This window comes from Alligator mississippiensis, chromosome 1 (assembly GCF_030867095.1).
Source record: "Alligator mississippiensis isolate rAllMis1 chromosome 1, rAllMis1, whole genome shotgun sequence".
Lineage (NCBI taxonomy): Eukaryota > Metazoa > Chordata > Crocodylia > Alligatoridae > Alligator > Alligator mississippiensis.
This window is the reverse complement of record NC_081824.1, coordinates 333,267,621-333,283,639: the sequence shown is the minus strand read 5'-3', so window position 1 is coordinate 333,283,639 and position 16,019 is coordinate 333,267,621. Positions and strand designations below refer to the sequence as shown.

Sequence of the window (16,019 nt, the reverse complement as noted above, 5' to 3'; positions counted from 1 at the left end):
TTTAATTCTTAGGCTGGGGACAATATTAACAACAGACCTGGATAGAGAATCCCATGCATGGAAAAAATTTACTCGGTTGTAAAGTAGAGCAAAATATAATTCTAATTTCAGTAAAAGACTTGCAGTTGGCCAGTACTGTTCTAAAAATGTGTGTGGCAGGCTGGCCGCTGGGCCCACCAACAGCCCAGATTGTTAGCTTGAGCCTAAAGGGCTCAGGTTCCCATTGGTACAGGCAGTTTTCCCTTCTCCACCAATCAGGGGAAGGTAAAAAAAAGGCATCCCTGCCCTGACCCAGGGGCAGCGGGGAAAGAGGGCCTGAAAGGGAACTAATCCCTTGGGCTTCCTGATTGGTCCATTCCCAATCTAGGGAGGAGCCTCCAGAGGGAATAAAAGCCCATGTGCCAAGCACAAGGGCAGCTTCAATGAGGGACAATGCAGAGAGCTGCAGAAGAGGCTGGTTGAGCTGACCAGCAGGGTGGAACAGTTGCCCCAGAAGAGCCCAGAAGATGCCTCTGTCAACTGGGGAAGTAGCAAGTGGCTGCATCCCAGCCCTGCCATGGAGGGAGCCACAGCATGAGTGCACAGGTCAGTGCATGGAGGGTCCAGGGGCGGATGGGATCCTGGGGGCTGCACAAGGGTAGCATGGGTCTCCAATCATGTATGAGGAAGGAATAACTGTGCACACATCAGTGCATGGAAGTTTCCAGGAGTGGACAGGACCCTGGCAGTTGCATAAGGCAGTGCAGGTCTCCACCCCTGCACAAGGCAGGAGCTAGGCCATTGGTGCATGGATCAGTGCACAGGGCTGTAGAGCTGACAGGTCACTGCAGCTGTTTATGGTTATAAGTTTTATGTTGTGTTGTATCATTAAACTAGTAAATAGTTAAGTATCCCTGGGTGTTCTGGTCTCAGTTTTGTTCTGTAGGGAAAGGAGATGAGCTGGCCTGCAGCTAAACTGCCACGCTCCTGCAGCATTCCCACACCTGCTGACATCCCTTCACTTGGAGAGGGGGTATACTCCATGTACCAGCCGAGTTACATTTTGGAGGCTCGTCCGGGATCCTGTTAGTGGGTGCTCATAGCATTTTGGGATTGCTGTGAACCCCTACAGAGAAACAGAGCCTTCTAGCCCTCTGGTGTCACCAGGAGGTAGCAAACAAGGGTCTTCTGAGCCAGGAGGTGTGGGAGCAATGGTTCCTCCTCCTGATGCTGCCCCAGAGTGAGTCTCAGTGCTGCAACAGGTGATCATGGAAGTAGCCAACTCTTTGAATGATAGGGCTGCATACAAGAGACTGTAGCGTTTTTCAGGGAACTTCCTGGTCCCCACAGGGGAGGAGGGTTTTGACTCATGGCACTCCCATGTATAGTAGATCCTATTGACTTGGCAGATCCCTGATGAAGAAAAGCAGTGCCATCTGCTGGAGGTGCTGAGAGAACCTGTTTTTAGGGTAGTAAAAGCAGCCAACCTTCAGAACCCTGCCATCACCACCGAACAATGCCTACAAGCTCTACAAGATGTGTTTGGGTGACCCACAAGAGTTGGAGGTGCCCAATTTGAGTTAGTTAGCACCTTACAATGGAAAGGGGAAACTGTGTCATCCTATGTCCTGAAGATACAGCAGGTGCTTCACCACATGATAGCCCAAGTGGGCCTTAGCCAAATCAAAGCTAACCATGGAAGGCTTTGGAAAATTCAGATTACGGCTTGGTACAGTTTGTCCTCATTAGGGACCTGAATCTGGCTAGTCAGAAGAATGACGCACCAGGTTTCAATCAGTTGGTATGGTAAATAAGGGAGGAGGAAGAGATCCTCCACCTGCAAGAGACTATGTGGGTCCCAGAGGATGCCTCCCCCAAGAGTGATCCTGTTAGCAGAGTGTTAGCTCTGACATCTCAGGGAGAGATCCCTCAGGTTTCAAGGAATGGCACCCCAGCTTGTGTAATGGTTGCAGCTGTCATAGGAATTCCCACTGTTGTACAACAAAGGGTGGGCTTTCATACTCAGACTAGGCTCCAGGCAAGTAACTGCCCTAAATCCCCCAGGTTTTGTTATAGATGTGGAGAGCCTGGGCACATAGCCCAGAGGTGTACTCAACTGGTCAATCCAAATTTAATGTTTTGAATTACTGTAATCCTATACTGTAGTACTCCAGCTTGGAAATCTCCCAGTATATAAGATTGCTTTCAAGACTGGGCAGGGCTGGAGTTGTGTCATTCACCACAATCTTCTATTGCCTGTGGAAGAGCTAGTAGGGCCCATCCTGCTTGAGATGGAGCTGCAAAGAGAAAGGACTCAGTGGATGCATCAGGTAAAACCCCTGCCCCCGAACCAGTGACTACTGTTGCCCTGTGAGGAGTCAGACTCTGAGTCCTACTCTGACTGATGGTATCATACTGAGTTTCACCCAAGTGTGGGGCCCACAGCTTCAATGAGTGAGGAGAACTTAGGGGCTTCTCTCAGTCTTTATTTCCCATGAACCTGTAGCTCCACACTTGCAGTGTGGACTCTGTGGGGACTCTGGGGAAGCAGGAGGCAGAGCTCCCTCCACTCCCAGCAGAGCATGGGGAGTGTATGGCAGGGAGTGGGGGAAGCATCTGGCTTCAGTGTGGAGCTTCCCCTGCTGGGAGTGCTAGAGCTGCAGGCTCAGGGAGCAGAGCTTCAGGGATAAGGCCGGCTCTGCTCTCTCCCCCCGTGCAGCACAGGCCAGAGCCAAGCCTGTACCTAGCATAAAAGTCTTGGCCTCCCCACCTGCTGCTGCTGCCAGGCAGCGGGGGCTGTACACCATAGGATGAATATGTGGGGGTTCCTACACCGACACCCTCCCTCACACCCCACACACCCACACTCTATCCAGCTGAACTCCACACTTCCACTGCCACTCTGGGGGAAGGAGGAGGAGGGGGAAAGGTTCCCCACAGCATGGAACAGAGCCTCCCCCTGCCCCCCCACCCCTAGTCTGGGGCCAGTCAGCTTTGTATGGAGCCCCCACCTCCTTCCAGCCCCATAGTGGCACAGTGGGAAGGGGAGGAGGAGGAAGAGTCGCCATCTAGCACCTCACATAGTCCCCCACCACACCCTGGGAGAAGGAGGAGGGGGAAGAGTCCCCCCAGCATGAAACAGAGCCTCCCTCCCCACCCTGTGAAGGGGGCAGGAAGAAGGGTTAATTCCTCTATCTGTCCATTCCCTACGGCCAGGGTCTGTCAGCTCCAGGGGCCACAACTGCAGCCCCCTCCCCTCTGCTCCCCAGCAGATAAGCTGACCCTGGCTGCAGTGGAGGAAGAGGGGAAGGAGGGAAGAATTAACACCGTCTCTGCCCACTTTGCCTTAATGGGGCCATGCTAGGCAGCGTCTCCGCTAGGGCCAGTCCCTGCTCCAGCTATAGAGCAGAGGGGTGGGGTCACCCCTGCAGCTGGAGCAGAGAGCCTCATCCAGACCAGAGAGCATTCCAGAATGCTGGGGGAATCTGGTTTATCTTAAACCAGCAAGGGGTCTGGGACAGACATTGCATAAACTAGTTTGAGCCAAATCAGTTAAGTGTGATACTATATTCAACCAGGTTTATCTCAAACTGCTTTTGGCCATTTTGAAACTGGTTTATGTACAATGAATTTCTGTTCTGTTACAGGTTTAAACCAGTTTCTTTTTGCTTAAGCTAGTTTATGTGTAATGTCTGTCCCTAGTCATAGAGATCACCTTGTTGGCCTAATGTAGGTAGCAGAGGGGAAATGTAAAAAGAACAGATGAATGAACTTTGGATTTTATATTCTGTGTATTTTATTTTCAGTGATGGTTTGGTTTGTATTGATGATGGGGGCACAGCTGATATTTTGGATCTGTTGCAAGGTATTTTGACTCAGTGAATATTGGAGTTAAGTAGCCATTTATGAAAAGATGCAGAATAAAAACTGATTTCAAAGAACCACAGCTCTTATAGTACTTAGCGGAACTGGAAGAATAGTACTGGAAGAATCTTGACTAGTGCTTATTTTATTTTTGTACAAGTAACTCCTCCTAGTGTTACCTTACTACTTTGTTAGTGTTCCCATTATAATCTCTTCTCTGACATCTGGATTCTTAGGTGGGAAAACTCCTCTGAAGTAAAAGAATTACATTTAATTAGACTAGCTGAACATTTCACTCTGCTTCTCAGTCACTTCATAATTGGCCATATTTTTTTCCCTACTTGAAGTCAAACATTTAAACTGGCAGGGACATCTTTGTCAATTTAAAGTCAATTTTATATTCTTAAAGCCACTTATATTCATCTTATTATATCTTCTTTGTATCTCCATATTATCTAGTCTCTATGTAGCATAGCATAAGTGCAACACTATCTTGTTTGAATGTGATATGTATGTGAAGGGAAGCTTATTCCAACAACCAAAGACCTCTTGTACTTATGACCTCCTGACCCCACTGCTGAAGACTGCAGATGCAGAAAAGTCTGACCCTAAAAACCAGAACAACATGTCAAGAGGAACAAGATTGAAGACTTCTCCTGTAATCCTTCAATGACAGAGGCCTATCTATGCTGGACATGGCCTGCTCCAGAGATAATGAAGGAATGTGGTAAGCAAGCTTGTAAATTAGCACCTGGGACTACGACAGATCAGCCTGCTCAGAATGGAAAATTACTACAAGCTGGACAAAGACTTGATGCCCCCTATAAAAAAGGGAGATTTAACAGCAAGAAGTTGGGTCTGTTCTGGACAACAACAAAGGAGCATTGGTACGTGTCTGACAGAAGCCTGGCTCCTTCCTTTTGCTCACCTTAGCTGGCCACTAAACTGACTCGAGCAGCTAAAAACTGGTAACATCTAAACATTTGCAGATGTTTGTGTGTGTGTGTGTGATATTTTAATGTTTTTTATACTCTCAGTAAATGTGGTGTATTGCCTTGTCCCTTGATAAAGATCCTGCTTGTTATTAATACACTGTATGTCCTATGCGTACAACATCTTTTCTTTTCCAAAAACCAAATCCTTTGAAGTACAATACACCATGAGTGTGTCCCGCAGACACCAGTTGGAGTGGAAGGTATTCAAGCCCCCAAGTTATGTTTGGGACCTTGACACTGAGGTTCTCACACAGGAGGCATTCCAAGCATCCACACACTGTTGATGAAATCACAGATGAGATGGGCAGGCTATGTCACCAGGATCTCAGGTGAGCAGTTGCCAAAGATCTTCTACAGCAAACTAAAAGAGGGAAAGCACACTCAGGGAGGTCAGAAGAAACATTCAAGGACTCCCTCAAGTCATCCTCAAAACATTTCACCATTGACCCAAAGTCTTGGGAAGACCTACTCATGGTTGTTCCACCTGGTGAAGCCTCATATAGACTGGAGGAATAGACTATGAGTGGATTAGAACTGCAGAGGCAAAGCAGAAGTGCAAACAGTGTAAATCTTGCAACAGCAGCAAGTCAGCTGTTGATCAAGCAACCTAAAGTGGCATCTCTTCCTCAGTGCACCACAGACAGTTCAAAGCACAAATTGGCCCAATCAGTCACTCATGTGCTCACAGAAACCAACCCAACCAATGATGTCATGATCATCTTTGAATTTGAAGGACACAGCAAACAATGATTTTAAGATCCAGTTCAAAATAAACATAAGTAACTTCCATGAAAGAGAGACAGACTTGTGATTTTGCATTTACACCTGAATGTAAGCTTCTTCAAAGTTAAACATATTCAAATACAGAAATCCAATGTGGAAATGTGAGAGAACGGAATCATCTTTTTTTCCCTTTAATCTTGGGGTCTGTGCCCTAGAATTTGTCACATGTTTTGTGATAAAACTGAGCCACAAAGAAGGAAAATGACTTATGCTATTATTAGAGGGTTAAGCACGTGTATAGGAATGTAATTAAGTAATATCTGTGTTTGTTACATCATGGTTTAAGTATATTATGACATCATCACAATTCTGGAATCACAGTTCTGGCAACAAGGCAATACACCACGTTTACTGAGAGTATAAAAACATTAACTCTTTACTGGTTGGATATCTGCTGTGCTGCCTTCAAACAATGAACTTTTCTCTCTTAATAGTAATTGCTTTTTAAGTTGGAATTAGTTTTTTTTTTGTTTTTATTTCCCCACGATATTATATATATAAAAACCAAGGATAACATTTTCAAAAATACCTTGGTGGCATTAATTCTCTCCCCCAAAAAGAGCTAGGTTAGATTTTAGCCGCTGATATTATAGAGTGGTACTTGGAATTCTGAGTTGAATGCTCAACTTCCTGTACAGTATAGGGGATAGTAAAGTACCTCAAAATGGTCACCAGAACATCCTGAAAGCTAAGAAGACAGCCATCTAAAATCACCAACTCAATATGCAAGTACCTATATCTAGTCAACAGGAAGCACTGAGGAAACACACTGAGGGTAGGCACTCAGGTACCTTCCTCAGAGTGCCATTGTCCAATCCTGCTCTCTGTGCTAGGAGCTCTTGTAATATTCACATAATAGATATTTTAAAATCTTATATGTATACAACTTAGATAATAGGTGTTCATTTAATTTATTACTAAGTTAGGAATGAGTTTTAAGAATTTAATTATGTTTCTCCAGCCTACATTTATCCTCTAATCTTTTCTGTACATCTTTAATGTCAACAAAGTTATTGGAAGAATAAACCATGTAGGTGGAAACCTATGATGAAGGAGACAGTTCTTGCTGTAATGTACACTTTTTCATTCTGACACTAGTTGCAAATTAATTTATAAGCTCTCAAATACCAATCTCATCAATATTTAATGAACTGCACTGCCTGATTCTTTTGTCTGGACTAGAGTAAAAAAAAAAGCTTCCTTTGCATCTTTAATCATAGCTCTACTAAGATTAGAACAACAAGAAGAGAGAAAGACAGAAAGAAAATGAACCCTGAAGGAGCATGACCTAAGAGATCAATTCTGAATGAAACCCATATAGACACAATCACGTATAAATATGTAACATTTCCATATTACTGTGCTCATAGGGCATAATTTTCCACTGTTCTTTCATTAGCAATGCACACTGATACATGTTCAGCACAAAGAATGGAGGACCAAGCTTGAATTAATTGTCTTCCTTTACATGGCGATAGGGTTTACTCGATATATGGATGTAATTGGCATTGACATCACAGGGATATATTCATTTCAAGGAGAAAAGACTCTTCCTATGGCTTATTCATTCTGTCCTGAGATCTTTTGCCATGGCTAAGAAGCACTTAGCAAAGAGGAAGATACAAATGTGATCTTAAGTCTGCTGAATACTCTGAAATCTTGAGACTGTCTTTTCAATAAAAAAAGTCAGGTTTGTTTCCATTGCAACATTTGACTTTACACATGTTGCCACAGAGGCTTACCTGGAGTGAAAAGAAACTTCAAAATCTATTTTTTCTTTACCCTTGCCTTTAAATGATGAACAGAAACAAGGCTTCTTACTAAGGGTGTGCGAAATGGGCCATATTAGATTTGGATTTGGCCTGAATTGGGGGCAGTGATTCAATTTGTTGATTAAGATCCCTGCTCCCAATTTGATTCGGCTGAATTCGAATCTGAAGATTCAATGTTGTGATGTCAATTCAAAGAATCAGCAATTCAGCCATAGACACAGCTTTAAATGTTTTTTTCTACATACCTCAAGGTACCAGGTTCAGCTTGTGAATGCTGCGATGCTGGGGCAGATGGAGCATCCCACAGGAGCACTGGGGGGGGGGGGGGGGTCTGCATGTTTGGCAATGAACCCAGAAATGGACTGGAAGTACTTCCAGTCCTCTTCTAGGTCTGCCAGGGAGCGTGCTGGGGTGGCTCCCCCATGCCCCCCTGGCTCTGCAATTGGCCATGGGGGGAACCCTGAGTGCCCCCAGACCCAGGAGGTGCCAGTCACCGAGCCAATGGGGGCATGGGGGGTGCAGGGGCTCACTCCCCAGTGGACCCAGAAGTGGACTGGAAGTGCTTCTGGTCCACTTTCTGGGTCTGCTGCCAAGCGGGCTGGGGAGTCTCCCCGTGCTCCTCTGGGACACTCCATCCACCCCAGTATCAAAGCATTCATGAGCTGCTTACTACCTTGAATTTAAAGCTGTGTCTATATCCTAATCACCAAATCTTTCCAAATCTCTCCGAATTGATTTGGAGAGTTCCAATTCAATTTAGAGAAATTAAAGGGTTTCCTGATTTGATTTGGATTCAGAGATTCGGCCACTGAATTGGGCCAAATCTCTGCCAAATTGAATCAGGAACCAAAGCTTTGCACAGCCCTACTTCTTGCACTGAAAATAGCCAAGGATACTTAGGGTAACATTTTAGTGGCTAGTAAGATGGCTTTTGCTACCAGTGTGATATGCAAAACTGCACTGATCCAAGTAGGATCTGTATCATGGCTCCCACTAAGACTTATTAACAGGCTTGCATAAACTTCATAGGCATGTTTTTGTTCTTTTTCTCCTACTTTAAGTATAGGATACTGAAATAGTAATCTTAGATTCCTCTAAGCATATGCTGACTATAAATCTGATGAGAAAAGAATTTAGATTTTGTTTGTGTTCTCACTGTAGGAGGCATCCTGCTATTGGGGCTGCATGTAGGATGCTATGGAGATTATTACCACTTCAGTTTGCAGGGTTCCCCATAGGCGGTACTAGAGAGGCTACCATAACTGAGAGCAGCTTCCCTTAGGTTTGTGCTGCAGTCCCCTATTGGCTTAGAAACAGGAGGGTGCAAACATAATTCACAACTGGTTTCAGCTATGCAACTTTTTCACCTAGGCTACACCTCTATATGCATCTGATAAACATGCCTGTGATAATTCTGCATGCCTGTGGTAAAAATGTTGAGCTCAATATCTGAAATCTCTTCTCAAGTTGATTACTACTAATGTATGCAAATAGTCTTATTGAAGTACAAGTAATTGCTCTTACTGCTACTCATCTTGAGTAAGACATAGGGTTGGGCTGATAAGTGGTTCTGACAAATATTGCCTTTTTAAAAAAAATCCTTGTTTCTTTGCCTTAAAATAACATAAAATTAAGATAAATCACCTTTCAAAAGTTAGTTCATGCTATTCTAGTAGGACTCTTCTAGGAAGGCAATTTGTCTGGAAAACTGTGAACCAGGTACTTCTGATTTCTAAATCTAATACTGTCACTTTTTCTGTTGCTGTTTGGCCACATGAGAGTCATTTAACTGGACTATTCCCAGGACTAAAATAAAAAATAGCAGACTTTTCTGGATAAGTAGCACAGGATTAGTGCCTCATCCATTAAAAAAAATTACAGGTACCATTATATTTCTGTAATTATATTGAAAGTTAGAAAACAGAATGTGCTAAATTTTGTTTTCCTTTAGCAGGTAGCCTTTGAAGAAAACATTTTATTCAGTTGGGACTCACTTTTTTTTAATTCAGATTTGCCTTGCTTTGCTTGCTTGCTTGCTTTCTTCCTTTCTAATGAATTAATTTCATGTAGAGTCTGCTTACAGTTTACACCCTCACAAGCAGAATGACAAGTGATAACATATTACCTATTATAGTGAAAACTGACATTATAAAATTCATTGACAATAAAAAATAGTTGTATACTTATTAACCCATTTGGTTTCAACCCTTATTCACAATGGCCATAGTAGAACTATATGCATCAGTCTGAGGGATGGGATGGGGGTACAGAATTAGATCTTAAAGGGAATGCTGGAAATAAATTGTAAATATAAAAGGATAATTTACTTTATGATAATTTACTAAATGATGTTACCATTCCTCCTCAAATTCCTGTATATTTGCCATGTGTCTACCCCCCAAGTTTATTTTATTATCCTAAAGAAAAGCTTTGCTGCCAGAACTTAAGGAAAGACTCAGTAATGAACAAGGAAATTATAATCTTTAGCTATAATCAGTGAAAACAATCAATATAAAATGAATATTCCTGAGCTTTATTAGCTCATTTAAAACCAGTTTAAACAAAATCATCTACAGTATTGTACACATCAGTACTTTTTGTATGAGTCTTTAACATAAAGTAGAATTTGCATTATAAATTTTAACTTAAGTAATATGAAGTGTTAAATGTTTGGCTTCTGTTGGTGAGTATGCAAATGGGAAGAGTGATAGAGAACATTCCTGAACTTGTGTTTGGAACGCTACCTAGGGAAACAAGGGAAATTCCTTTTGGAGGAATACTTTTAAAGATTCAGTTTCTTCTGTAACTTTTAAAAAAGTAGTTGCGAACACTTTTGTACAGGTGGAACCAAACATCATAGTATGATACTGAAGACATTGAATTACACTGGGCATGTCTACACATACGCATTTACTGTACCAAAATTACTGCACAGTATGGGCGTGTGTCTACATTTGCATGACTGTACTGTGCAGCAGATATGGTGACATACACCGACTTAAGTGTAAATTTGATACCTGCAGTATACCCGATTATTTATTGCTCAGTAATGCACATGTAGATGCCGTACAGCGCAGTAACACTGTGTGTGTAGACTGACTTGTAACTAACTTTAGTCCCAAGTCAGTCCACACAGTGTTAATGCACTTTAATGCGTTCACATGTATATGCTGGCCTATTCCCACTTACTGCACAGTAATTTACTACGCAGTAAATTTAAGCCAACAAAAATGCATGTGTAAACATGGCCACTATGTTGCTGAACTATTTACAAAAAAACCCACATTTGGTCCAGATTTTTTTTGCATGTGTCAAGAGGACCTTGTTTCAGAAAGCTCTTTAAAGATATGCTCTACTTTAAACAGGTAAGCAGACTTAAAAAAAAAAAAATCAATTTGTGCATCAGCCTCTTATTTCCATACCATTGTAATTTTCCTTCTTTAAAGAGGTCCCTTGCTTGACAGGTGCTCCTTAGAAAAGATGATAGAACCCCAGACAGTTTTGTAAGTTCCATAAAGCTACAAAGGAAATATATGTTTCTTTATAATCACTTGTCTCAACCAGAACGAAAAAATAAGGAAGGAATAGGGGACTACATCACCCAAGTCCCAGATAAGATAACTGAAAAGTAAAATAATTGGGAGAATTACACATTAGTTTTGGCCAGGACCTGAATATGATTTTTCTTCAGTTCTAATGAACCACAAAGTAAAGTTAATTTTTCAAACATACCAGCATGTATCAGAAGAATTGAGGTCCTAAGGATGTTTGGAAATCAGATCATTTGAACTTTTAGAGTTACAGTTACCCTCAGCATTTTTAATCCTGTCGGATTCCCTCTACTGTCTCTAGTGGCATCACTCCACATTTCTGCTATTTACCTTCTTTTTTTTAAGTAATTAGTGCTATTACTAGTTTAGATGACTGTTTTTTGTTTTGTATCTCACACTTGTTTTCCATTTACTATTTTTTAAAAGATGTTTTCTAAAACAACAACCAGTCCAAAAAAAAAAAAAAGGAAATGAACAAACAAAACCATTCCAGTTACTTTAAATCCAATGTTTTTATCACTGTGCTACACAAAAGCAGCCACAAGATGCAAAGAACAAAAGTAATTCATTAATAATGAAAGTTAACTATCTTAGCCATAAATCTATTCCTTGTGTTCACTATGTACAACTACTAATCACTCTGTAATTAAGTTTGTAAAAAGGCTGATTATAATTATATTTCATAGAGGAATCATATAACACAGAAGTGTGACATCATAAACAAGAGGAGGGAAAAACAAACTTTCATACTTTCTTTTTCATACCCAATTTCAACAAAATTAGTCTACTTGAAAATTCTTATGCTGTTTTTTACAGTATAAACAATATTTAGAATGTCTTAAATCAAGTTGGACAATATATTTGGTAAATATGAACATATAAAAATGTTCTTGATCTTCTGATATCATCCTCCTTCCATGACTCAAGAATGGTTTGCCCTGAACAAAGTTATATGTGGTTTAATCTGTTGCCCTTGGCAAATACCTGCTCTTGTCTATTTTGCAGGAAGGAAACCAGTTAGTTATTCAATTATTAGATCCATTCTGAGCTGTACATAGTGTTTAAATTTTGGGTGGCTGTGATGTAGTTGGTCATGTTGTAGAGAGGAATGAGAGAATGCCAAGACATAAATTACAAATACATTACCACTACAGGAAGGCTTATTTGTGATGTCTTTACTACCCAAAACTTAATGCTGTGTTAATAGCTTTATAGCTTTGTTGTAAAGCTTTCATTTGACTGTCTTAACTGAAACTATCCCAAAATCTATGAAACACACTGGATGATCTGATATAAATGTGGGATTTTTTTTTTTTTTCTCTTTTGTATCTGCTGTTCAGATTCACTAGAAACATCACTGTTATTTTGAGCCCTTTACTAGCAAAGGATGATTATAATGATTTTCAGGCTTTTTTTCTCTATAATGTGCAGCTCAAAGTGTTCCTGTAATAATCTAAGTATGCACTATACCCTACCTAATCTTTTAGTATAATTTTAACAGTGTACTCAACAATATGGTATCAAATCATCAATACTTGAACATTGTTTATTTTCTTTGGAAAACTAAGAATTTAAAATTAAAGTTATTCTTTCCTTCATAGTCTTCTTCTAGAAAATCTGACTTTAATTACCTCTGTAATTCTCAGGTGGTCTGAATTAGCAAAACTGTATTGTTAGGGGTTTTCATTTTTAATTACCTCCAGTGCCAATATGCCTTTTTCCAAGAGCTGAGGATCTGTCTCAATATTTCAGTTCTGAAAAAAACCTGTGTTTTACAACTAGTTTATTCCCTGTTATATTCTCAAAAGTAAATATCTAAGCCGAACAGCTGTTCTCTCTCTTTTTTTTCCTTAAGAAAAAACATAACATTTTAAAAACTGGTCAGCTGTTCACTGTATTTTGTTACTAGCATCAAAACATTTTTCATTTACACAGTAATTTCATTGCACTATAAATCCCTGAAGTTTCACCTAACCCTCTCTCTGAAGGCTCTTTGTTCAATACCAAATGTCCATCATTCTTCATTTTAACTTTATCCTGAAGCAATGAACATATTTTAGCCAAGGAGCTTATTCAGCCACTAAGCACTAAACCTTAACAAGCTCCACTTATTGCAGCTGAGAGTTAACATCTTAATTTTAGTATCACACAATGGTCAGTTTGAACTGTGTTTTCATTTTTGTTTTGCAAGCTTCACAGATATTATCAGGTTAATTTTAAACCCCACGCTTTAACGATTTCATAGACAAGAATATAAATTATGTACCTGATATAACACTGCAGATTCTTAAATTTGTATTATAGTGCAATTTGCCTAAATATAAAAGAACTTTATCTTTAAAATGTAATACAGTTCAGAAAAATATAGCCAGTCTCCAAAGCTTAAGGCTGCAGGAAAGGGTTGTGCTAGATAAATCCTTACTCTGCCAGGTACAGTGGAAACACAAATTTACACGACCCATCTGTCACTAGAGAATATCATCTGATAAATCATTTGGCATTCTGTATGCAATTGAGTCATGCACTGACAGAGAGTCTCAACTCAATGTTCCTTCTAGTAAACAGTAAGCAATACAAAACCTTTGATAGTGACAAGCTGTTACTCATAACTGCCTCTGTCTCTGAAAATGAGGTCTTGCTGACTAGAGATGATTCTTGGAAACTAAACCAAATAAGTCTGGGGAACTATAATTCTGAGCATAACTTTTATTGGCTTCTTTGGACCTTGTCACACGATCAAATCACTGGTATGTAGTGACCTAGTGAAATTGCACATTACATGTAGACTATGCTAAGGGCATCTAGAACATGAGCATCTGCATGTTAAAGCAGTGCTTTAAACATCAGTTAGCTCAGATGCCTTAGAAAGGTTGAAACTTTAGATTCCTAAATGGTGAAGCTAGTAATAGTTAGGGATGTAGTACAGTTCACCTGTTGTTAATCCAATCATTATATAGCTGAAGTAACATTCCACATGGGTTTACTTTCACTGTGCTCTCACTCAGTGTTGAACTGCCTATTGCAGTGCAGGGGAGCCTTAGAGACAGCAAATATAGACATGTCATTCCATAACACAAAGCTATTAAATTCAAACTATCATTGTTGCTATAGAAACACAACATGCACATATCCTTGTATCATGGTGATGAAGAGAACAGTAAACAGTGGGTTGTAGCTGACACACATGCTAACATACATTTTAAATGAGATATTAAATCTTGTGTTTTCAAGTGAAAGACAGTTTCTAAAGATGAGAATTTAAAAAGTTTCTTACTTCATCCACTAAAATGTCTGATTGTGACCACTAGATAGACCATTAAATCAGACCACAGGTTTTATTCAGTATGATTGTTCAGGAAGAATACTTCCATTGATATCAATGAACTTGGATCAACCTTTTAAAGATTGTCTTAGTATTATGACAAGAATATCACAGGCCATATTCAAGACACAATTGCATATCTGTGAGACATTATTTTCAGCATTCGTATACCAAAGCAACATTTGATATTTAATCAATAATCTAGAATTAAGATCAAGTTTCCTAAATAACATTTTATCAGAATGAATGTATTGCATTTTGCTTAAGGTTTCATAGTTTGTTCCTCCAAACCCTTGCAGAAACACTAGAATCAAGGTAGCTTTCAACTAGGGTATCAATAACTCATGTTTATGTCAATTTAAACACAATTCTTAAAATTATTTAAGACATTTAATCTAATGGGAAGTTTATACTGGTTATTATCCCCAGAAGCTCTTCTTTTCAAAGAATGGCATTGTCAGTATATTTATCTTAACATAGTATGGCATCTCTATTATTACGTTCATCCTTTCATCTGGTTGATGGACATTTAAGATCTGGCCTAAAGTGAAGACATCCCAAATGCAGACAAAAAGCTGTTGAGAAACAAGGGGAAAAAAAAAAAGTATAAAAGGCAATGTTGGACCATTAGTGTCACAGATATTTACACCACACCAAAATTAAAAGTTTTAAACAAAACTTGTTGAAAAAAGATTTCTCCTTTAATAGTTTTTTACTAGAAAATAATAATTCTCACCATCTGTTACAAGAAAATATTCTGAGTGTACACTAAACAGGGTACAGTAATCTTATATTAAAAATATTGACAAACTATTCAAGAATTGTTTCTTTGTTCATTTGTTTGTTTTTTTTTATTTCCTGGTACAGATATAGATCCTGCTCAGAATGGCACTTAAGCACATACAAGTAATCCCATTTTCTGTGATAAATTTAGTGTAATATGTTTGTGTTATATGATATGTTAGCCTTGTGCTGTGGCAGTATCATAGCCAATGAGGTTAATCTGAGGCGCGATTATTGCTAATATGTACTTCATACAGATATTGCCTGGTCAAAAAATTATTGATATAGAAATACACTTTATTAAAAATCCTGCTCTTAAAACTTAAACTGGAAGAACTGCTTATGATCCTTAGAAATCCTCTGTTGTGAACCCTCCTGGTATCTGAGTATAAGAAGTTCCTAATAGAAAATTAGGTTAAAAAAAAATGTTATATAAACTTTAGACACTTTCTGGAAATGTTTATTCTAAAAAAATGAAATAGTTTGGCATTTCATAGATATTATCCTGATTCTGGATCTATCATAGACTTTGAAGGTCTACAGCAATAATTTACCTCAACCAAGAACATTGAGACTTCAGATGATGAGAAACACTTTTCAAAATCCATTCTACATATGTAGATACCTAGACTAGTAGGTGCTAAAGATTTCTCAAAAAAAAATAATGCATTTCCTTTGGGGAGAGTGATTCTGTTCTACCTCAAAGGTGCTTAGGTCTCCCATTCTCTCAGAATCGTCTTGGGATAGTGAGTCTGTTCCCAGGAAAATGGGCATATACAGTCATGAAATCTACTATAAAACAAGGTGATTGTAGGGTGTCTTGCATTTTTTAAATGCGTTTTACTGATAGTATGTATAGAGTCAACAGATAAGGCGCATCAAGCTATGTTCAGTCTTATCATTATTTTTAGATGACTTGTGACTTTTGATATAAATGTATTCCTTGTCATTTATAATAGAGCCAATATTG

General features: G+C 39.6%; 1 pseudogene; it reads left to right on the top strand.

Moving 5' to 3' along the window:
• Nucleotides 1-15,229: 15,229 nt before the first annotated feature.
• Nucleotides 15,230-15,348, top strand: LOC132247987 (U4 spliceosomal RNA; annotated as a pseudogene).
• Nucleotides 15,349-16,019: the final 671 nt, after the last annotated feature.